Source organism: Pinus tabuliformis, chromosome X (genome assembly GCF_031772625.1).
Source record: "Pinus tabuliformis cultivar Carrire ecotype Pingquan chromosome X, CPIR1, whole genome shotgun sequence".
Classification (NCBI taxonomy): Eukaryota; Viridiplantae; Streptophyta; class Pinopsida; order Pinales; family Pinaceae; genus Pinus; species Pinus tabuliformis.
This window is the reverse complement of record NC_142308.1, coordinates 1,274,516,198-1,274,539,676: the sequence shown is the minus strand read 5'-3', so window position 1 is coordinate 1,274,539,676 and position 23,479 is coordinate 1,274,516,198. Positions and strand designations below refer to the sequence as shown.

Below are 23,479 nucleotides of genomic sequence, written 5' to 3'. Positions count from 1 at the left end.
CCATAAACTGTACAAGTTCAAAGGAAAGTTGTTCAGCAGAATAAAACTATCACAGACAAGATTATCCAGAAGAAAATGAACTATTAGCTGTTGAAGGAAAGATATAAAATAGAAAAAATGTAAAATCAGAAAGGCAACCAACAAGATTCTGCATCCACAGGATCTATCCAAATTGGTCATCCAGTTCCAGTTGCAACATGATAACAAATGGCAGCTATGTAAGAGTTAAAATTTAATAACAATATTTCTTGCGAGACAACAATCAGAACCATAATGGTATATGCCAATATTCGGTTGCAAGGATGCCTTGTAAGGGAAAATGATGAAGTCAACTGCACTGAAATCTCTTAAACTAAATGAGCTATCCATAACGAAATAACCAAAAAAGAAAGCATAGTATTGTTCAAAACTTTGGTAAGATTTGCTTCAACTCATCCGAAATATCATGCATGACGTTCATTACTTTTCACTTCTTTCTGTATACAGTCATACCCTCTTCATCCAACATTACATATGTAGCTGATGACATTGTTTTCAATCCTCCCAAATGTTATATGTAACCAGCCTAGATCCATCTTAACTCTGGATCTATCAAGTGCCGAGAGGACTCAAATCTCTTTTCACTTTAAAAGAGGTTTGCATCTCAAGAAATTTGATCTCTCGGCGCTTGGTAGATCCGGAGTTAAGATGGATCTAGTGTGGTTTAATTATTAATTATAATTCTAAAAATAAATATAAATATTAATTTATGTTTTTTATTTTATTTTATTAATTTCATTTTTATTTTATTTTTACCGAGTCAAAATGTTAAAAATTATAACATCTCTACCATATTGGGATCAAATGTTTACATAGGAGAGTTAAGTTTACTTATGAACCTCAAATATAAAGAATTTTTTAAATAAAAAGTGTATCGGGTGAGAGGATAAAATATAATATTATAGTATTACATGTTACCCACTATTTATTACCACCCCCACCCAATAAAAAGTGGACAAGGGTGGGTGAAAATACTAATTAAAATGTAATATTATTACATTTTACCTAATATTTCCCATCACCCCCAGCCTAAATATTACATTTTACTCAATATTTCCCCTCACCCCTGCTAATTTTATAATTGTGTTTGTTTACTTTCAAACTTCAAATATAAAAAACCAAATAACAAAACAAACAAACAAAAAATAAAAATAAAATAAAATTTACAATAAGTGGACCAATTGAGGGAAATATTGGGTCAAATGTAATATTATAGTATTATATTTTACCCCATATAAACTAGTAAAAAGTGGATGGAGGTAGGCAGAAATATTAGATAAAATGTAATAATTACATTTTACCTAATATTTCCCCCACCTCCTCCCCTCACCCCAGCTCACTTTCATAGTTAAGCTTATTCATTTCTAAACTTACCATCCTAGATATATCAGAGCTCTATAGAATCATTATTACGCATAAATTAAGAGAATATATTACAGATATTATATTAAAGTGATTAACAAAGACACCATTAAAATGAAGAAGCAGCTATTGTTCTATACGCATATATACACATTATGTATTCATACATTCAACAATGGAAACAAAGCATACAAATGGCCATAGGGCCACCGAACAGATCCATACAAATGCCCAGTGTGAACATATCCATAAAAAAGTTTTACCTTTAAAGGCTACATGGATTCAACCCCATCATTTTCAACAGCTAATTATGTATCTAAATATAACATCAAACTAAGATGGATCTAGGCTAGTTTAATTTCCCCTTAAATAGGTTATATTCCGCGTGAATACCATGTGTCAATACCATGGATTCTTAATACCATGGGTCATTTATATTTTTTTATTATTTGATTTTTATAAGGTTATTTTTATTTTATTTTCATGAGTTAAATTGTTTACGTTACATTACATTATGTTACACATCTCTACCATATTTTTATTTTTATTTTTATTTTATGTTGACCAACTCAAAATGTTTACATGACATTACATTATGTTACACATATCTAGCATACTAAGCTGGAGATCACCTCTCAACCCAATAAAAAATGAATAATTTTATTAAAAAAATAAAAATATTATATTCAAAATCTAAAGTCCAAAAACTGCGAATGCCAAATTAACTATTCTGCTTTAATTATTAGTTTATTTTATTTATTTTAATTTTATTTTTATGTAATTTGACAGAGTCAAAATGTTAAACAGGACAAGACAACATGGGACGGGACATTACATCGGTGCAATAACTAATACATAAAAATACTCCATGTAAGATCATATCTAGGACAGTGATGGATGCCTCCTACACTAGGTCTTGACCTCTATCCTGCTTTTCACTGATGATTTGGTATTCCAGAGGGGCTGCAAAGACAACTAGATGCTTTGGCACTTTTTCATGATATTCAATGTTTGACAGTCAAGCTAGGTAAAACCAAGGTGATGATCTTCAATGCATTGCACAAGACTCTAGTAGACCACCATTTCTTTTTCACGGGAATGCAAATTCAGGTCACCAGCACTTCCACTTAGGGCCTCACTTTTGTCTTCCACATGCATGTCGAACTCGCATAAACCAAGGTTATGGATCCTTAGCTGCTCTTGAGAGACAATGTTTCCTTCATTGTTTTCAAGACATTCCATCCAAGCTATCTTTTATGGATTCCCTCATTTGGCCTACAGTCCTCAATAGCCTAGAGGTTTGGGAACTCTTACCCACATAGGAGACTCCTTGGACAGCCAAAGAGCCAACAGCCCTATATGATTAGCACATAACATGATACCAAGATACTCCACTTCTTGCTTTGGTCAGATTACTCTCTCCCATCCAACATTCCTTCTTGAAGGAAGCTGGGTCATTCACTGGTAGGTACTTGAACCATTTTTGCAATCATGTGCTTTTACTTAATGTCATTGCCATACTAATATATGGATCAAAGGGCAAACGAGACAATTCACCAATCAATGACTATATTTGTATTCCCTCTCTTCACCTAGAAGGTTAGTCTTTGACCCTAGTCAAGTGGGGCCTCCTCTAAGGCCTTAGGGTTTTAGGAAGGACACTATTGGGGAGGCCTTGATTGAAGTAGCATGTCCAAGATATGCCATACTTACCACTTTCCATCTTTTCGCTTATTCATCTCCATTTTTCAGGTTGGTGGTCATTGGCCATTCGGATTGACACCCTTTCAGCCTCATCCTTGAGTCTAGGCCTCAAAAACTTTGCCTTGGAGGTTGATGCAGCTAAAAAAGAAAGATAAAAGCATAAGAAAGCCGAAATGAAAGAAAAAGATAAAATGCAAAATATGGTCGGGAGATTTGATTAGCGCGTGGGCAAAATCCTAGCATGAGCTCTACCCTTGCTCATTAGCCATCACCTAATTCCTCAAGCACATGATGCTTCATCCATAAAAACGAACTCTTGTATTGTCCCAACCCTGATGAGTGATAAACTAGCTCATCCTTAAGGGGTAATGTAAAATTTCAAAAGCAAGCTTGGGCTCCTAAGCTATGCACCCAAATAAAGATAAATCATAAAGAAGTAAAAAGCACACCAGAGGGGTGGAAAAAGGAGGTCAAGGAAAAGGGTAACTCATGCCTCCACGATTTCTCCCTCCTTACATTCATACACTCAGGAGGTTGGACCTCCATTAGTTGGTCACATGGTTATGACACCTACCCCTGAAATCTTTCCCACTCCGCGACCACCATTCTCACACGCACATATGAATTGATGGGTCAACTTGGGACATGTCACTTCCCCTCGAAGACTAGAAACACCTAATAGAGTTATTCATCTAACCATCCCTAACATAAGGAGGTAACCTATTTCCGGGACTTAATCTAATTACACATTTGAAGGTGAGCTTTGTGTGAACTATTATTGTGCCCCTAACATTATGTATGGTACACTATGAAGTATTTATGGTTATTGTCCTTAATGATTGATCATTTCACTTGATCTTGGGAGTGTTTTGTTAGGTGGTATTGTCAAAGCAGCAAAGGCCTCTGGAGAGATGATTATCACTCCATCCAATAACATACCAAAGGTTGTTTTACCCATTCCAAAGAGCAAATATGACGTTGTTGATGTGGTGTTTCCCACCTAGAGAAAAGCGTTGGGCTATATGATGGTTCCACATGGTACTTGACATTTTGAAGAGCCGCCAGATGCCGAAACAATGAACCAGTGAGGCTTCGTGTTGGATTTATTAATGAAGTGCCTAAATGGACTTAACACACAGTTTGATGGGTGTTGCTTGTTTCGGGACCCGGATGATCATGGTTATACTTGAGACGACAAGGGAGGGCTTGCACATCAATATTTGACTCATTGCTTAAGAACAACATTGCCACATCACCCCTCTTTCCCTTTCGAGGGTGACGTAAAGCACCTTGGTTTGGAGGCATACCCATGGACTTTGAGCTATGTTTTGGAGTATGGTGCACTCATTGGCCTATTTCTCACTGTGGCATTTTGAGCTCCTTTGGAGGATGACATCATAGTAAATGAGGCTTTAATCCCATGTGTGTGGTTGTGTGTGGCATCTTTTGGCACTATTAGTTATGTTTTTGAGCTATTATGAAGTTGGCTTGTAACCTCACACTTGTTGAACACTCAAATAAGCTTGTAATAGAGATTTTACTTCTAATTTTGTAAAAATAAGGGTTGTAAGCCTCATATAAGTAGAGGCTCCCTTTATTTCATTTCATCATCAAACATTGTATTACTATTCTCTCTAAGAATGTGAATCAGTGTCGTTCATTCGACTTGGGCGAAATGTGATCTTTTTATGATGTAAGTGTCTCTTAGAGACGGTTTTTTGCATGTAGATGTTTTCCTGGAATCGAAAGAAGTGCTTCTTTGGAAATCTTTAAAGTTTTAATGTTTTATCTTCTATATTTTTCATATTGTGTTTGTGTTAGTAGGGTTACTATTTCGTGCCATGAATAAATGATGAATCTATGTTGAAATCTTGCTTCATTACAACATGCAAAATTGTGCTCTTTGAAACCTATAGTGAAACTTTGATTGTATATTCCTTATATATAATTTTTCCCTCATAATGCAAATTGTTGGGGTATCCATCTGATGTACCAAACATCATCCCCTTACTTCATCAAGGTTGTTCTCAAAAATTTAGCCCTAAAAAACCCCATTAACCCATTTAAACAAGGCACTAATCATATTATTGTGCTGATCAACCCACTTTATTTATTAAATTTCTTCTTTTTTTCCTTGTTCCTAGACGTCTAGGGTTAACCGCTAGGGTTTTTGGGTGAAATGCTGCATAAAAAGTACATTTTTGTTGATGTTTATGGTTCATAAATTAGGAATTGCATCAATAAATTACATAAAAGCAAAATCTAGCATTGTTGCATGGTTAATCCTTCCCTTTTAGGACTAACAACATCCTCATTTGTTGTTTATGCATGTTTTTTAAACCCTAAATTCCCATTGAGTAACCTAACCCTAGGTGTTTATTGGAAAGTCTTAATTCCCTTTCATTGATTATCCTTAAAAGGCCTTTTCTTTGGTTGTTATATGACATTGTGCATTCTATCATGGAAAATTAATAAAACCCCAACTTATAACAGCCATACCAATGGTCTAGTAATAGAGTACTTGCACTATAGTATACAATATTTAAGCCTTTCTATGTTTTGTTGGTACTTTGTTCCATATTAGAGACCTCGTATCCATCACCTTGAACCAAAGTATTATAATATCCTTTAGTTAATCTAGTGAAGCCTTCCGTGTGGTTAAATAGCACTAAAGAGCAAGAGAAAGGTTGTTAAGGTGATAGTAGCAACCCTTTCTCTTGTTGCCATAAGGTCTGGTTTTGTTGCATTAGGCTCGCAAGATTTTGCAACAAGGACCTTGTCTATTGTAAGCCAATTGGGCTTTCAGTTGAGAGAGTATAAACCCTTTTCCTTCAACGCATTATCACATGCAAATAGACAATGCCTTAACACATCATCCTTCTAGAGTTTGGTGCTCACCCCTTTCAGCTTGAGACTATTTTCCTCCTTGTTTCACTTCAAAAACACATTTGGACTTTCGCCGATACAACACTAAGTCAAGACCAATACCCATACCTGGCTTATTGCTCATAAGAGTCCATTACCTTATCTCACACTCATGGTTGCATCAAGTGTTGGTATGCAGAACCTTTTGGAGTTCGTTGGTATTTCAACAAACCGATTTCCTCCTTACAAATACTCCATGGATGCACCTATCCACCTCCAATAGACTAAACAAGAGTTGAACAAGATCCTTTGGGATGACATATAAGATAGTTTGTACAAGTCACTTGGATAGACCCTCAAGGTGAGTTATCTTTGAAGATGGCAAGTCATTTGGATAGACCCTCAAGGTGAGTTATCTTTGAAGATGGCTACCATGTTGAACACTTCATAGACGTGAGGAACGAACTCATTATCCAAACCCCATACACTTATCGTCATTGGACGCACTCTCTTTGCGTTCCCCTAGGCCAATTCTGAGTGGGCTCACACAGACTTCAAGTTAAGACAAATCACCTCACCGTACAACAAGAGAGGATTTATTCATTGCGCTATCTTCGTGAAGTTGAGACAAAGGAGCACTTCATATTTTGTTGCCCTATTTATTATGAGATCCACAAAAGATTACATTGTCTATTCTAGGGGATCCAAATCCTATCCAGTTTCTTCTAGTACTTAAGACTAGAAATGCCTAGCCCTTTACATGCAGGACGATCTCAAACTTCATGCCCATTTTCTCTGACCTCCTACACTGGATCCCACTTAGTAGAATATTTCCTTGTTTTCAATGCTCCCATCAACTAGGGGCACCAAGAGACGAACTAATCGCAACATGGTTTCTAACTCCAGATCAATGCGTACACAAGGGCCCATCCCCTCTCCCCATCTATTGCTATGTGAAATCTCTTATTTACAAGCAAATGAAACCACCTAGACATTGTTATAAACATAAAAAAAAATAGATATATATAAAAATATAACTAATAATAATAATAATTAATTAATGTGAAGACATTATAATGAAAAGATGTATCTTATCAAAAAGACATGTCTATTAATAAAAGGGCACTCCTTCCTAGTATTTATAATGAGGCCCTCATTTGTAATATCATATAATTTTTATATTATTTATTTATCCTAAATGGATATCTTTGTATTCCAAATAATTTTGAAATTCAATTTGTGAACCATATTTGATTGTCACATTTGGTATTAGAGCTTTGTTTGTTTGATCTAAATTGGCCACATAAAATTCTTGGGGTCTCCCTACTCTACAAGTCCTTGACCACGATTAGGCTTTTGGCCACTCTTATTCTTGTAATTAAGAAAGAAGAAATAAAAAGGTAAGGATCGTGGCTAAAATCATTGATATATAAAAAAAGGTTTCCAAGTACTATAAAGTGCATGTGAAAAAGTAAAAGGTGAGTTTTACTAGCATTTTTAAGAGTGTACAAAGAAGAAATATTATATAATTAATTTGTCATAAGTGGTTTACAAGCTCATGGTTTGGAAACCATGGTACTTTCAAAGTAAAGCAAAAAAAAAACAAAAATACAAATATCTCCTGAATAATAAGTTTTGAACTTTTATGTGGAGGAAATTATCCAATATATTTATTTAAAAAAATATCTATTATATGCCAAAAAGCTGAAGGAAATTATATATATATATATATAAAGGAAGTTTTGAGGTTAAAAAATAGTGTTTGAACTTTGGTAATTTATAAAGAATTATTTTAAAGAAGCTATTTAAGTTTCTAAATTACTAAACTATTAAGTAATATATATATATATGGCAAGAACAGTGAAGGGAAGCATTTCAATTCAAACATTTTCAGAAGAAAAATAAGGTTATTATTTTAAAAGTTTTAGCAATTATGACAGGACTTATGGGATCAATGACACATGAAGAATTTGATAAACTTGTAGCAAAACTTGAGAAAAATAGCTTTTTTGATAATAAAGATAGTCAATTAGCACAAGAAAGATATATATATATATATATATATATATAGATAGCAAGAAGGGAAGCATTTCAATTCAAACATCTTCAGAAGAAAATTAAGGTTATTATTTTAAAAGTTTTAGCAATTATGACAAGACTTATGGGATCAATGACACATGAAGAATTTGTTAAACTTGTAGCAAAACTTCAGAAAAATAGCTTTTTTGACAATAAAGATAGTCAATTAGCACAAGAAGAGACAAATGACAAAGGTAATTTAAAAAGGATTATTTTAAAGAAGCTATTTAAGTTTCTAAATTACTAAACTATCAAGTGATATATATATATATATAGCAAGAACAATGAAGGGAAGCATTTCAATTCAAACATTTTCAGAAGAAAAATAAGGTTATTATTTTACAATGTTCCACCAAGTCTCCGGGACCGGGAGACGCGGGTGCGGGGAGACGCGGGTGCGGGGAGACGCACAAAGGGGACGTGTGGGAGTACCCTCAAATTTTAGGGAAATTTAGGGGAGACGGGGGGACGTCGAGGTATATATAATATAATTTTTAATTATATATATTATATATATGTATATAATTTTGAAATTTTCATGTTCATATTCATTGTTCAATAATGAAAGCATATTAAATAGACTAATTAGTAATAGTAATACCAATACATTGAAATTTCAAATTTGATCCATACATAAAATTTAAATTCATAATTGAATCAAATAATAACATATTATAGCAGCAATGTTGCCGACCGCGTGGAGGGTTTGGTGGAACCGTGAAATAAACACCCACCTAGCAAGTAGAGGTTGAACCCATGTTTTAAAGAGACAAACAGCACAGGGAAATCCGAAAAACAATTTAATAATAATAATGCATGGCCTGAATTGGATTAAAATTTAGAAGGTAGATAAAATGTTAAGAGACTGGCATAGTAGATTGCAAAACAAAAATTACCAGCACAGCAAATAGAACATAACAAATCGTTGTTTCAGCTGCTAGCTGCGTGGAGGGCTGGTGGAACCCTGGAGCAGCAATGTTGCCGGCTGCATGGAGCGGCAAGGTAACCAATAACCACTGCAACGTAACTACTAAGAGCAAGCCGCTGCGTGGAGAAGAGGGAGGATAAGGCGTGAGCTGAAGCTCCGAGGCTCTCGTGGGCGCAGTGGGAGCAGATTCACACTGAAACGATGGAAGAAAAAAATGCGCTTAGCTGTTTTAACTTTTAACAGAGGTAAGAGCATAATGAATGGTGAAAGAATGAAAAGTAGAGTTAAACCTAACTTTTCATGTAATTTTTTATTTGCAATTGTTAGTTTAGTTTATTTTTATTTTATTTTTTTTTAATAAATTAATTTTCATTTTTATTTTTTTTATTTTTTTTATATAAAGGGTAATTAGACAAAAATGAAGAGGGGACGCCCAGAAGACCCCCATTTTCGGGGAGACGCCCAGAAGAACCCCATTTTTGGGGGGGAACGCCCAGAAGTACCCCTTTCAGGGAGACGAGTCTCCCACCCTGGGGAAACGAACCCCCTTGCGTCTCTCCGAGTCTCCCCAAAAGGGGGACGTGGGGAAACGCACCCCCGAGAGTCTCCCCGTCCCGGGTGCGTGGGGTGCGAGGGGTGCGTGCACCCCACCCTGGGGGACGCGTCCCCGTGGAACACTGTTATTTTAGAAGTTTTAGCAATTATGACAAGACTTATGGGATCAATGATACGTGAAGAATTTGATAAACTCGTAGCAAAACTTGAGCAAAATAGCCTTTTAGACATTAAAAATGTAGTCAATTAGCACACGAAGAGACAAATGACAAAAAGGAGCATGTGTCAAAGAAAACCAAACACCACTCCTACAAGACAACATAATCCAATGTACTCAAAAATTACAATTGGTAGATCATAGTATAACTCGAATAAAAAAATTAGGCAATGAATTAGCCAAACATCGACAAAACAAGAAGGAATCACAACAAAAGGATAAAGATCTCAAGGATATGTTTTAGAAGGAACTAATAAAAAAAGACAGAAATTCCTCGCTTAAAATATCATAGTCAAAAACTACTTGCACAAGTGAGGAAGTCCAAGGCTATGAAGCAAAATTATCAAAGATTAGAACAAGAAAAAGAAGGTATTGAGAAAAGAATTCAAGAAGAGCTTCTCAGCAAAAGAAGAAAATCCTCACTTTAAGAGACTTAATGAAAATTTGCTAGAAGAAAATAGAACATTAAAAAATGAGAAACTTGAGTCTCAAAACATTAAAGATAACGATCAAATAAAAAACAAAAGAACTTTCCCGTCTCAAGAATGATAATCAAAATCTACATATACAAATTAAAAAGCTTAAAGATGATAAGTAGTCATTGCAAAACAGAATATTGTTGATTTTTATAACTCGGGTGGGTACTTTGCACAGGCCTTGTGTCTAGGCAAGTTGTTGATGTAACTTTGCCTAAGTCTAACTTAGAAAAAACACATATTAGTATGTTATCTTATTGAGCTTATTGAGTTGATCTCAAGTAACACAAGATCTAATCTTGACCGTTAATCACTTTGAGATCAGGGTTAAAGTTAGGGATTTAGCTCAATGTAAATTTATAAAAGAAAGGCTAAGGAGAAGGAGAAAACACACAACAGCAACACAAGATTCAGAGAGAAATCTCAGTGAGTGGTGTGGTCCAAGGGAGTGCGGAGAGGTTCGAGATATAGATTTGCAAAAGAGATCAAACACCAATCTAAGGCAGATCTACTTGATCAGATCCAAGTTATTGTCTTGTGTATTTTCTCAGGGCATTATCCCAAGAGGGGAGCCCATGTATGTTTGAATTTGTTAATTAAAAACTTGTTGGGCAGAATCTATGTGTATCATTGGGATTGAGATCATTATAATTGCATCCGCTAATTATTTTGTTAGGAACCTAGCTGTTTCTTAATGTAGTAAGGTTTTATGCTAAGGATTAAATGCAAGGTGTTGGGTTTTGAAAACTAACATGGTATTAGAGCTAGAACTTAAAAAAAAACAATCTCAGAATCACAGGTGCCAGGTTCATATTAGGTTGTTAGAGCTAAGTTCAGCCACAATGGTATGAGTAAAAAAATGGGGCTGTAGTAAATCGATCAAACAACCGAAGAGAATTTTTTTAGAAAGGGCCGACTTCTTTTTAGGTGATACATTAAAAAATAAAAATAAAAAAAAGAGAGATTGCATGAGGGCTGACAGGCCTAATGGCCCACCCAACCGCCACAACAGCAGGTAGTCGCCAGACCGACTAGCTCGTAGGAGGATCTGAATAGCAGACCACTCAAGGGACCAACCGCCAAAGAAGCTATAGTCGCCCAATCAGTCGCAAAAACGCAAGGGTCAAGGGCGAACAAAGTCGAGTTAAAGGTTTGTCAAAAAGCTATTTGACAGAAGAACCATGCATGGAGGTTGACGTAGAGATTGTTGCAAAGGGTGTCAAAGTAGCACTAGTAGCTAGAAAGGAGAGCCACTGCAGCCGTCGGCTAAAAACATAGTCGCTGATAGCAAAAGCCAGCACAGGGAAAGGCAAAGGTGTTGTCTTAGGGGCAAACGAGCAAACACCAGGAACCGCAAGTCGAGGTGGAGTGAGGTAAGCCAAGAATTGACATGGTTGACGGCATGTTCAACAAGCTGATAGCAGCACCAGGGTTGCAAGGCGAGGAAGGAGGGTCTCAACAACTACAGTGAACAAAGACAACGAGCATTAGGGAGCACAAGAAGGACCCAACAGGTAGTGACACAAGAATTGGGCGGCGAAGATCGGTGGCATAATGCAAAATCGAGCCACCACTATTGGAGGACACAATGGATAACAGTTTCAACAGAGGTCAAGAGCAACAGAGAGTCAGCTTGGGCCAAATGCAGAGACAGAGGTTATGGCAGCCAAGCAACTGCAGTGATCAACGCAAGATGAAACACAACATATCACTGGGGTGTTAACTAGTTGTAGTTGAAGTCAAGTCCAGTTGACGCAATGAACGAGGACAAAGGCGATCGAGGTGCAAGAAGCAAGTTGAGGAAGAAGTTATGGACCAAGCAGGGAAACACTGCAGTAGAGTGTTGTTTCCTGCCAAGTTAGTTAGGAGCCAAGAGGGCCATGACCGAGACATCTTAACCACTGTTGGGTTAGTCGTCAACACAACAGGAAGAACCAATAGCCAGCAAGGGCTACAGGGGCTGAGTGGACCATAACGAGGCAACCATCAAGGTCGCGGGACAAGGAAAAAAGTCTAACAAAGAAGTGTCAATTGGATTGGTCATCGAGACAATTAAGTCGTTGTGGGGTTTGAGCAACTGTAGATAGTGTGAGGAGGAGCACAGGTATCTTCTTCATCAAGTGAAATTGTTTTTTGGCAAAGATTAATCAATTGGATAGAGATGGCTACCGGTCTTAGGTTTGAAGATCACTTGGATGGGTTGTCTAACTACAACATTTGGAAGGAGAGGATTGCATTGATGTTAGAGGAGAATGAAAACTGGGAGTTTGTATCACATACTCAGATTTGTCCTACCGATGCAACACTTTTGGTCACTCATAATAAGGACATGAAAGCCAAGAGGATTATCCTATATGGAGTGAAGGATCACAATATTCCTTATATATTCGAGAAGAAAATCGCCAAAGAAATGTGGGAGGCATTGACCAAGTTATACCAAAGTGAACCAGAACCAAAAAATGGTATTGAGAGAAACTCAAGCACACCAAGATGTCCAAAAATGAGATAGTTTCTTCTTATCTCACCCGAATTTCTCAGATACGAGATGAGCTTGTTGCAGTAGGGGAGACAGTTTCAAACTCAGAACTAGTAAGGAAAGCTTTGAACGAGTTCACATAGTGGTGGGGTGCCTTTGTTAAAGGAGCCATGGCACAAGAGAATCTCCCAACCTGGGATCGATTGTGGGATGACTTCACCCAAGAGGAGACTCGTGAGCAGGCTCTACATGGCAACCAAGTAAAAAGTGAAAGGGATGAGGAGAACATTGCTCTTTAAAGTCATGTAAGAAAAGGTAAGGGGAATATCAAATTGAACAAAGGAGAGGGAGGATCCTCTCATGATGCGAAGAAGAGGGACATGAGCAAAGTCAAGTGCTTTACATGTCACAAGCTAGGGCATTATGCGAGTCAATGTCTAAACAAAAAAAAACAATAGGAAAACACAAGTTGTAGCATCAGCAAAGACTGAAAAGCTTGCAGCAAAATTTCAGGAGTTATCATTAGTGATTGTTTGTCTCTCTAGCACTAGTGTTAGAAGTGACCAGTTTCTGGACAGTGATGCATCTCGCCATATGATAGAAAGGAAGTGTAGAGGATGTTGATTTGTGTAGCTTGGGAGGTACTCCAAGCGCTAGGGTTCAGGGTTTGGAGGGCAAAGCACCACAAGGGTAGCTTGTGGTCTTGGAACCCAAGTATGGGGTTTTGCACCCATCGTTGTTTGGGTCAAAACTATGATGAATTTGAGCTTGGGAAAATTTGAGGTGATAAAGCTTGGCGAGTCGATTCCAACACTCCAAAGATCACTCAAATCAGAGCTCTAGAAAACAAAGTTACGAATTTTTGAAGTTGACTAGTAATTATTGGTTTTCAAGTCATGTAGGCTTGATGTAAAATTCATCTAATAGATGGGTCTCTTCATGAATTCATGGAGCCCTCATTTTGTGTATAAATATGAAGTGTATTGGAGTCATTTAGGCATCCATCTCATTCAACATTCATCCAAGATAGCTCTAAAATTCAAATGCTCTAGCTACAACAAGAAAGGGTCAAGGGATAGTGTGAGGATAAGTCTGAATTGGAGGCTGAGGAGCAGCGTGGGAGAGGTATGTTTGGAGGCTGAGTTTTGGGCAGGATTGCGGACCTTCTAAGGGTTGTTTAAGGTCTAAAAAGACAATTGTTCTAGGGCCGAGATGTTGGGCTGCTAGGCCAAGGAGAAGAGGACATTACGCAATTGTGTCAAGGGCAACGTTGGGTTGATTTGAGGGAGGTCGAGAGCAACAACTTGTTATTGTGCTAGGCCACGGACCATAGCCAACAGCTAAGGTTGTTTCAAGGGCAGTGTTGGGTTAACAAAGCCTCCTTGAGGCAGCGTGGGTGTGGAGGAGCCTATCCTTGGAGAACCGTAGCCCTTGAAGGATTTTGTTGTTGACTGCATGGAGGGTTAAGGGCTAAAGTTTGTGCCCTAACCAAAGTTGCAGGAACAACAAACAACACTGGAGGGCAGAAGCGTTTTGTGGAGGTGTGTTGGGTCAAGTGTTGACCAGATTGGATCAGTTTACCTTGCAGCCTATGGGAGCCAATTTGAAGACGAGATTGGGTGATCGTGTGTCTTCATCGGAGCAGATCTTGCAGTGACATGATTGGGTACCATTGATCTGATTAGAGGGCAGTGTGTTGGCTACCCAAAGTAGCCCTAGAGCAGCAGACAAGAAGGACGTTGTTGGTGTGTAATTGCATGAAGTATCGCAGCCTTATGTGTAGCTCTTTGATGGACAAGAGGCTACTAGAAGGCAAATTGGAGCTCGAGAATTAGGCCTACCCAGAGAGCAGATTGATGAGCCTGTGTTCATTGTAGCAGAAGCGACTTGTAACAGTGATAAATGTCAGCCCTCCTGGAGTCTCGATGTGTAGTGGCCTTGATGGACTAAGGCACTACTAGTGAGCAATACGAAAGCGAAGGACCAGTAGGACAAGATACGACATAGAAGCTGCAACAATGTTTGTCATTGTATCTTGTATACCATAAACTGTTGTATTATTCAGATTTGGTTTAATATAATGAAGATTGGGATTGTACATTTTTGTTAAGAAGTGTATATTTGTGCATATGTGATTTACTGCGTTATATTTCCAATGTGCAAAGTAGTTTATGATTGAGATTCTTCGTTTGGTAGCATTAGTGATTTTAAGACTCTAACCTCGACCCAAGGTCGCGGAAATTCAACATGGTATCAAAGTGTGTCTGAGCTACTTTGGAAGTAAGTAAATCAGAGTTGTGCGCAGTGAAGTACAACATGAGATTGAGTTGGTCACATTGTAAGTGAAGGGCTCACTACAATGTCGAAGTTGCAGGCAGGTCTCCAATATGAGGACATGTTGGAAGGGTTGTCCAACTATACTCCTTGGAAGGAAAGGATCAAGTTGGTCTTGCAGGTCAATAGGATTTGGGATTTTGCCGAGAAAGAGATCAAGAAGCCAACTGACCCTAAGGAGCTGGAAATATGGGATGATTTGGATGCGAGGGCAAGATTGATCATCCTAGATGGTGTGAAGGATGCCCTAATACCTCATTTGTTCGAGAAGAACAATGCACATGAGATGTGGATGGCTCTTCAGAATTTGTTCCGAAATAAGAACGAGAACCGAGTACTAGTATTGGAGGATAAGTTGAAGTCCACCAAGATGATGAAGGGTGAAAGTGTGACCTTGTATCTGACGAGATTGTCTCAGGTCAAAGATGAGCTTGCTACCATCGGTGTGTGTCTACATCAGATGGAGATATGGAAAGGATTTCCTTGAAAGGGTTCACCAAGGATTGGAAGCCCTTCATCAAAGGGATCGTTGTCAGGGAGAAGTTTGCCAGACTATGATAGGTTGTGGGATGACTTCATTCAGGAAGAGTTGTGAGACGAGGATCTTCATCCGAAGAAGGCTTTTGATGATGACATGGCACTTGCAGCGCGAATGAAGGGTAAGCAAAAGAAGGACTTGAATAAAGTCAAGTGTTTCAACTGTGACAAGATGGGTCATTATTCGTCGAGATGTCCGATGAAGAAGGGAGATGATGAGAAGAGGAAAGGAAAGCATGTCGTTGGTGTTGCCACTTCAGCTGAGATAGATGACCTCTCCAAGAGATTGAAAGAGGAGGACTTTGCTATGATTTCTCATTTCTCGCAGGGTACTGTCAATGAGGATGGATGGTACGTGGACAGTGGTGCAACGAAGCATATGACTGGATCACAGGAGGTTTTGAGGCTCTAGTTGAATGGGACTCGAAGTTGCACATGGTGTTGGGCGAAAGGAGTCAGTTGAAGATCCGAGGATCAAGAGTTGTGCCATTCAGGATGGACACAGGACGTGTGATGCGGATCCAGGATGTATTGTTTGTACCAAGACACAAATATAGCGTGATTTTCGTCTCAATGATCAAGAGGAAAGGGTTTGAGGTCTTTTTCCAGGATGGGAAGGCAAGACTCAGGACCAGAGGCTCTAAGTCCAATGGGATTGTACTTGGAATTAGAGAGCATGGACTCTACAAGTTGATGGCAACCCTGTGGATCATGGAAAGAAGCAGGTGGAGCAAGTACAAGTTCCAGAGAAGCAAGAGCAGGTGCAGGCTTCAAAGGCGCAAGTACAAGTTCCCGAAAAGAAGGTACACCTTCCCGAGAAGGTCCAAGTTCCAGAGACTCAGACGAAGTCGAGTTTGAAAAGGAGCTTGCAAGTTCACAAGGAGAATCTATAGCCCAAGAAGAGCACGTGGTCAGTGGAGAGCAAGGGTGCTCCTACAATTGCCAAGAAGGAATCGTGAAGAGAGTGGAAGATGTTACATGATAAGAAGAAGAAGCAGGGTGCTTCCAGCAGTAACAGCGACACTTCTGAGAAGGAAATAGTTCACCGTACAAGGATTGTTACAATTGTGAACGCCAGGAATTGAGCAAGTGTTGCGAGCAGTGATGATGATGACGAGAGACTTCCTAGTCTTCGAAGTACCTCCCTCACTAAGAGGGAGTGTTGATTTGTGTAGCTTGTGAGGTACTCCAAGCCTCAAGGTTCAGGGTTTGTAGGGCAAAGCACCACAAGGGCAGCTTGTGGGCTTGGAAGCCAAGTATGGGGTTTTGCACCCATCGATGTTTGATGAATTTGAGCTTGGGAAAATTTGATGTGATATAGCTTGACGAGCCAATTCCAACACTCCAAAGATCACTCAAATCGGAGCTAAAGAAGCGAAGTTATGAGGTTTTAAAGTTGACTAGTAATTATTGGTTTTCAAGTCATGTAGGCTTGATGTAAAATTCGTCCAATAGATGGGTCTCTTCATGAATTCGTGGAGCCCTCATTTTCTGTATAAATGAGGTGTATTGGAGTCATTTATGCATCCATCTCATGCAACATTCATCCAAGATAGCTTTGAAATTTGGATGCTCTAGCCACAACAAGAAAGGGTCAAGGGATAGCGTGATGATAAATCTGAATTAGAGGCCGAGGAGGAGCATGAAAAAGGTCTGTTTGAAGGCCAAGTTCTAGGCATGATTGCGAACCTTCTAAAGGTTGTTTTAAGGGCTAAAAAGACAGTTGTTCTAAGGCCGAGATGTTGGGCAGCTAGGCCAAGGAGCAGAGGACATTATGCATTTGTGTTAAGGGCAGCATTGGGTTGATTTGAGGGAGGCCGAGAGCCACAGCTTGTTGTTGTGCTAGGTCGCAGACCATATCCAGCAGCGAAGGTTGTTTCAAGGGCAGTGTTGGGTTAACAACGCCTCCTTGAGGCAGCGTGGGTGTGGAGGAGCCTATCCTTGGAGAACCGCAGCCCTTGAAGGATTTTGTTGCTGACTGTGTGGAAGGTTAAGGGCTGAAGTTTGTGCCTTAACCAGAATTGCAAGGACATCAAACAACAATGGAGGACAACAGTGTTTTGTGTTGGAGTGTTGGGTCAAGTGTTGACCAGATTGGATCAGTTTACCTTACAGCTTGTGGGAGCCAATTTGAAGACGAGATTGTGTGATCGTGTCTTCATCAGAGCAAATCTTGCAGTGACATGATTGGGTAACATTGATATGATTAGAGGGCAGTGTGTTGGCTAACCAAAGTAGCCCTAGAGCAACATACAAGAAGGACATTGTTGGTGCATGATTGGGTGAAGTATTGCCGCCTTATGTGTAGCTCTTTGGTGGACAAAAGAGGTTACTAGAAGGCAGATCAGTGCTCGTAAATTAGGCCTACCTAGGGAGCAGATTGATTATCTTGTGTTCATTGTAGTAGAAGCAATTTGCATCAGTGATAGGTGGCAACCCTCTTGGAGTCTCAATGTGTAGTGGCCTTGATGGACTAAGGCACTACTAGTGAGCAGCACGAAATCGAAAGACCGACAGGACAAGATATGACATAGAAGTTGCAGCAATGTTTGTCATTGTATCTTGTATATTGTACACTGTTGTATTATTCAGATTTGGTTTAATATAACAAAGATAGGGATTGTACAATATTGTACAATTTTGTTAAAAAGTGTGTATATGTGTGCATGTGTTTTACTGCTTTATATTTCCGTTGTGCAAAGTAGTTTATGGTTGAGATTCTTGGTTTGGTAGCGTCAGTGATTTTAAGATTCTAACCTAGAGCCAACGTTGTGGAAATACAACAGAGGGCTCCAAAAATCATGATCTAGGGATCGGCCCTAGACCTCTATGCAAATCATCGTGTGGACCCTAGTTTTGTGTTTGGGGCACAAAATGGGTCTCATGGGTCTCCCAGTGAAATAATAGCCTAATTCTGCTCCAACGTTGATGGTTCTGAGGATGATGTTAGCCCTCCCATGTCTCAAAGGGTGAGACAAGCCTCATATGGGCCTCGAATCAATTGCTAAACCATGTGTACACTACTAAGTCAAGTGTGGCATGTTGGTCTAAGTGCATCATCTCATGAATAACATGAGGCAAAGTGCATGTTGTCGAGGGTGCTATAGGTGCCCATGGAATGGAATGATACTCTGCAAGCAATGGGGGTCCCACGACTCTCAACACTTCACCTGTAGGTTGTCATAATGCTCCTCTAGTGGACTTGGACTCAATTAAGTTGCCCAACCAATGATGAAAACCATCTGCCAATCACACACAACGTCCAGTGTTGCATCTTCACCATTAGGTACAATAATCATTAATTCATCTAAGTGGAGCAAGCTTGCTAGTCAAGGGAAAATTGACACTTCATACCGAGCATCCCTTCCAAACTTGGGGCTTTGATCATGTATAGCGTTACCTTAGTAGGTAGGAGTGGTTGATGGATGATCCTATTAGGTGTTCCCAACCCCTAAGGGGAAAGACAAGTCTCTGGTACATCCAGCAATCAATAGGTGTCATGTGAATAATGAAGGAACAGATGGGACAAGGGATCTCTGGGCCATATGCCATGGTCAAAAGGGGTAGCGATGATGAGGGGGAAATCCACATTTTGGTTGTACAAATGTGAGGAGAGAGTAATCGTTGATGCATGGGTTACCCCGTTCTTTGTTTTTCCACCCCTCTTATTGCCTTTTGCCTTTTCTTTATTTTTCTTTGTATTATTGCTCGAAGCTCTAAGAAATGAGAGCATGCTTTGAATGATGTGTAGCAGTGGTTACCCCCTTAAAGGTGGAGTTATTCATCACCCACCAAGGGTTGGGACATGCAAGGTTTCCTTTTATGTTGTTGCAAGGCAACATTGGCCCTAGGAACTGGGTGATGGCCATAATGATAATGGGTAGGGCTCATGTTTGGCTTTTGCCCACATGTTAATATTAATGTCCCAACCATACTTTGCATTTTATAATCTTCTTATTTTTTTGTTTCTTGTTTGTGGCCATGATATGCTTTTTACTTTTCTTTTAGCTACATCAATCTCCTGGGGCAAAGTTTCCAAGCCCGAACCATATATGTGGACAAGGGCCCCATCTCCTGGTGCGGATAGAACCCAGGGGGCCCATGGTCATGTGGACCTAGAGAAGGGAGGTGAAATATAGGGCTCATAATGTACGGAGGGAAGTGATAAGTATGAAATGGGTAAAATGGGCGTTGTCTCAATCAAGGTTTCCCCAAGTAGTGCCCTTCCTAAAGCCATGGGCCATTACAAGAGGTCTCATTGGACTAGGACTGAAGATTAACGCCCCATTTAAGGTGAGGGAACAAAATTACGGTCAAAACCCTTCCTTTTTCCAAGTCACCCCATAATCCATGCTAAATGCCCAAATGAAAAACAAGCATAAGCACCCAATTGCACAATGAATATACCTTTTGGATCAGATTGCCCACCTTCTAACATGTGCTCTTGACAAACAAGCGAGGAAACATACGGTTGATGCAAGGGGCAAAGATAAAATGGCACATTACATCAGTTACAAGGAGGTTGTCAAGAAGGGTTGTTGCTAGTTGTTGGCTTGAAGAAGATGATTTGGAGAAAAAATCTCCTAGGGTACCCCTACTCTTGGTGGGTTATAGAACCAATACATTTATAATCGATCTCCCTCAACTTAACAATATCATGCATGAAAAGGTTAAATGTTTGCACCAAACATCCATACCATAATATGTTACAATATGCAACCCAATGATTGCTCTCAATGCCTTACAATTAGCAGCTCTATCAATAATGACTTGAATGACATCATACAAGCCATTTTCTTGAATTGTTTTCAATAAGTGTCATGCAATTAACCCCAAAATTGTAATGATACAAGGAAGATTGGGCCACTAGCACACACTAAGAACATTTAAAAATGATTTGCCATTAAAATTTGCTCAACCATCAAATACAATGAATACCCCATATCCAATCCAATCATATATAGATTTCCCTAAAGCATTATGGATCCTGGCATTTTCCTTCTCAAGTCCCATGGCTCTAACTTTGTCACCTAGGGCTCTTGTATACTTTAGGGGAACTATTGATGTCATTAACCATATCATGCCAATAAGGCAAGGAAACCTGCATAGAGAAACATGCATAGAGAAACCTGCATAGATGTGCACGGTGCATCCATGTCATCCCAACCATTTTGGTCAAAGGGACTCTATTGTTATTTCACACTTTGTATGCATGGATAGGGATCCACTAGCATGGGGAGCTAGTAAACAACCATTGAACATTCTATATTGTTGATTTTTGTAGCTCGTGCAAGTAGTTTTGTACCTGTGAAAGGTATTCTAGCTATGTCTTGACTAGAAGAACCTTGTTTTGCCTCTTTTCAATTGCATGCAACATGCGAAGTTTGCATGTTGATTGCATGCGACATGTGGAGTGTGCAAGTGAATTGCATGCATGCAGGTATGTTGCATGAGATATGCATGTAAAGCAAGCTAAATTTATGACTTGTACTTGAGTTGAAGTAAAGAAAACTAAATATAAGAAAGTTAACTAAAGTGAAGTAACTTATCTTCAGTTAACTTCACAAGCTAATTTTGGTCATCAATCTTAGCTTAATAAAGTTATAAATTGAGCCTAAAGGATGAGGCAAAATCAAAATAGTTGCACAAGGTTGAGAGCAGCATCTCAATGAGCATGTGTTGGGTCCGAGAGAGAGCAGAGGGGTTGGAGATCTAGTTGCAAGAGAGAGCACATCTATTGAATCAAATCCAAAGTATTGCAATATGTACTTTCTAAATTGGGTCATTATCCCAAGATGAGAGCCCAAGTATGTTCACAATTTTTATTAATGAAGAATGTGATTCAAATCATAATTTGCTTTCGTTGAATATTATGTTTTAGGAATCTAGCTATGCATTTATTCAGTGATTTATTACTTGGAATTAAATATTGGGTGCTGGGTTCAAGAAATTCAAACATATATAAGGTGTCAAATTGAATCTTTGGTTTATTTATTTACTCTATGCTCCTCACTCGTCTTTTTGCATGAGAAACCTCAACAAGGATTAGTGTGAATGGTGTGTTGTTTGAATTTAATCTTTTATAATGTGTCTATTCAACAATATTGCCCTCTTGCTCCTATATTTGTATCATTGCAAGGGATGCCCTCAATCATTTACTAGAGATGGCTAGATTGCAAGCATAAATGAAAGGTATGTCCCTACTAAATGGTAATCAACTTGTTAATGTCCATTTTGTAGATGATGCAACCCAAACACCTAAATTCATTCAACAAGTTCAAGGTACTATTTTATGCTTGGACACTTTTGTAAATATTTGTTAATCATTAGTGAGGAGAAAACATAGGCATTTCTTGTTGGCCAAGACAACACTCGTCACTAGCTAAACCATAAATGGAATTTTAGTAAGCCTAGAGAGATCATTCAATAATTAGGAATCCCCTTCGGTAAGTTGATTTCTCTAGTCAATTACCAAGGGTGGATCATTGACAAGTTTGAAAAGAAACTTCAAGCTTTGAATCATCTCAATCTTCCTCTTGCTACGAAGGTTACAATTGTTGAAAGAGTTTTAGCAACCAAGCATATACATTATTCCTCCTATATTTACCCTTCTTAAATAGCCTACAAATGGTTGTAGCACATTGTCAAAAAAAAAACTTTAGGGCAAGCAAGGGAGGCAAAAGGGCCTACTTTGGTGTCTATAAATGTATGAAGAGTACCGAAAAATCAAGCAAGATTGGGCCTCCTTATAAGAGCACAAGGGGAGATTCTTGCAAGTAAATGGGTATATATACAACAGAAGGGGATGTTCCTTGACAATTTTAGTTCAATACCAAATTCAACAAGCTCAACATATTCAAGGTATTAAAGGTCCCTTTAATCTATATGGCATAGTTGGAAATCTTCAAGCCTTTGAGATTGCAAGTTCTACCATGATTAGAGTGTGGGTTGCTCTGTATGTTGTTCTAATTATAATGCTTTACAATTTGAGGGACCCTAAGATGACGTGAAATTGGTGTCAAAACCAATTTGAATGTTCGCATCCTCCAATGATTAAATTGGCCAAGAAAGTCTCTTCTTGGGACGATTTGTGGAATCATTGCCACCAACAATGGCACATCTAGTGAGCTCTCAAGCGAGCTCAAAATCTTAGTTATTGGAATAGATCTAATTTAGAGGGCCTCTGTCACATAATTCCTCAATTTGTCTTTTCAAAAAGCAACAACATGTATCAAGAATATTCTAGAGGGATTGGAATTGAAGGAATGGGGAAACCTTCTACACATATGTGACCACAAACCTTTATGATGTGATAAGGGCATGTATCCAACATTGTCCTTGCTTGAACAAAAGGTGGAGGTTGAGGGATCATGTGGCGTGCTCGTTGGGGAGATGCCAATGCATCTAGAAATCAATCTTAAACACAAAATATGTGCATGGCTTTTTCTTCAATGGTTTTTGCTTCATTAAGGGTTGGCAATCAAGCTAGTGTGACAAATGTTGTTTGCATTCTATGAAGTAAGGATGAGACAATTGAGCATGTTTTTTGGAGATGCCAATCTATGAAAATGTTTTGGGCATGGTTTCAAGATGAGTTCCACTCATTCCATGGCCTACTCTAATAAAAAAGTCTTCTCCTAAAAGACAATTGGATGATAAGGGATCATTGCAAGTCCTTGCAGCACAATGTTTGGCTTATTGCCTTTATATGGAAACATTGGTATAAAGTCACTTTTCAAGAGATCCCTTCCCCTTTTAGCACAAGCTATTTGAGGAGCTTTAACCAAGAGTTTTCCTTGATTGTGAGTGCAACTCGATGCTTTCTGTCCAGATGTTGAGTCACTTCCTCTTGTTGCACAAGCTCACATACTTGCTTTTTTGGCCTTTTTAGGGAAGGCATTTCTCAA

At 38.8% G+C, this 23,479-nt stretch overlaps 1 protein-coding gene across 1 annotated transcript in view; it reads right to left on the bottom strand.

The window, feature by feature from the left end:
- Window positions 1-23,479, bottom strand: part of LOC149144644 (CBS domain-containing protein CBSCBSPB3-like) — a 69,459-nt gene that overhangs the window by 5,477 nt on the left and 40,503 nt on the right. The window lies entirely within an intron of this gene.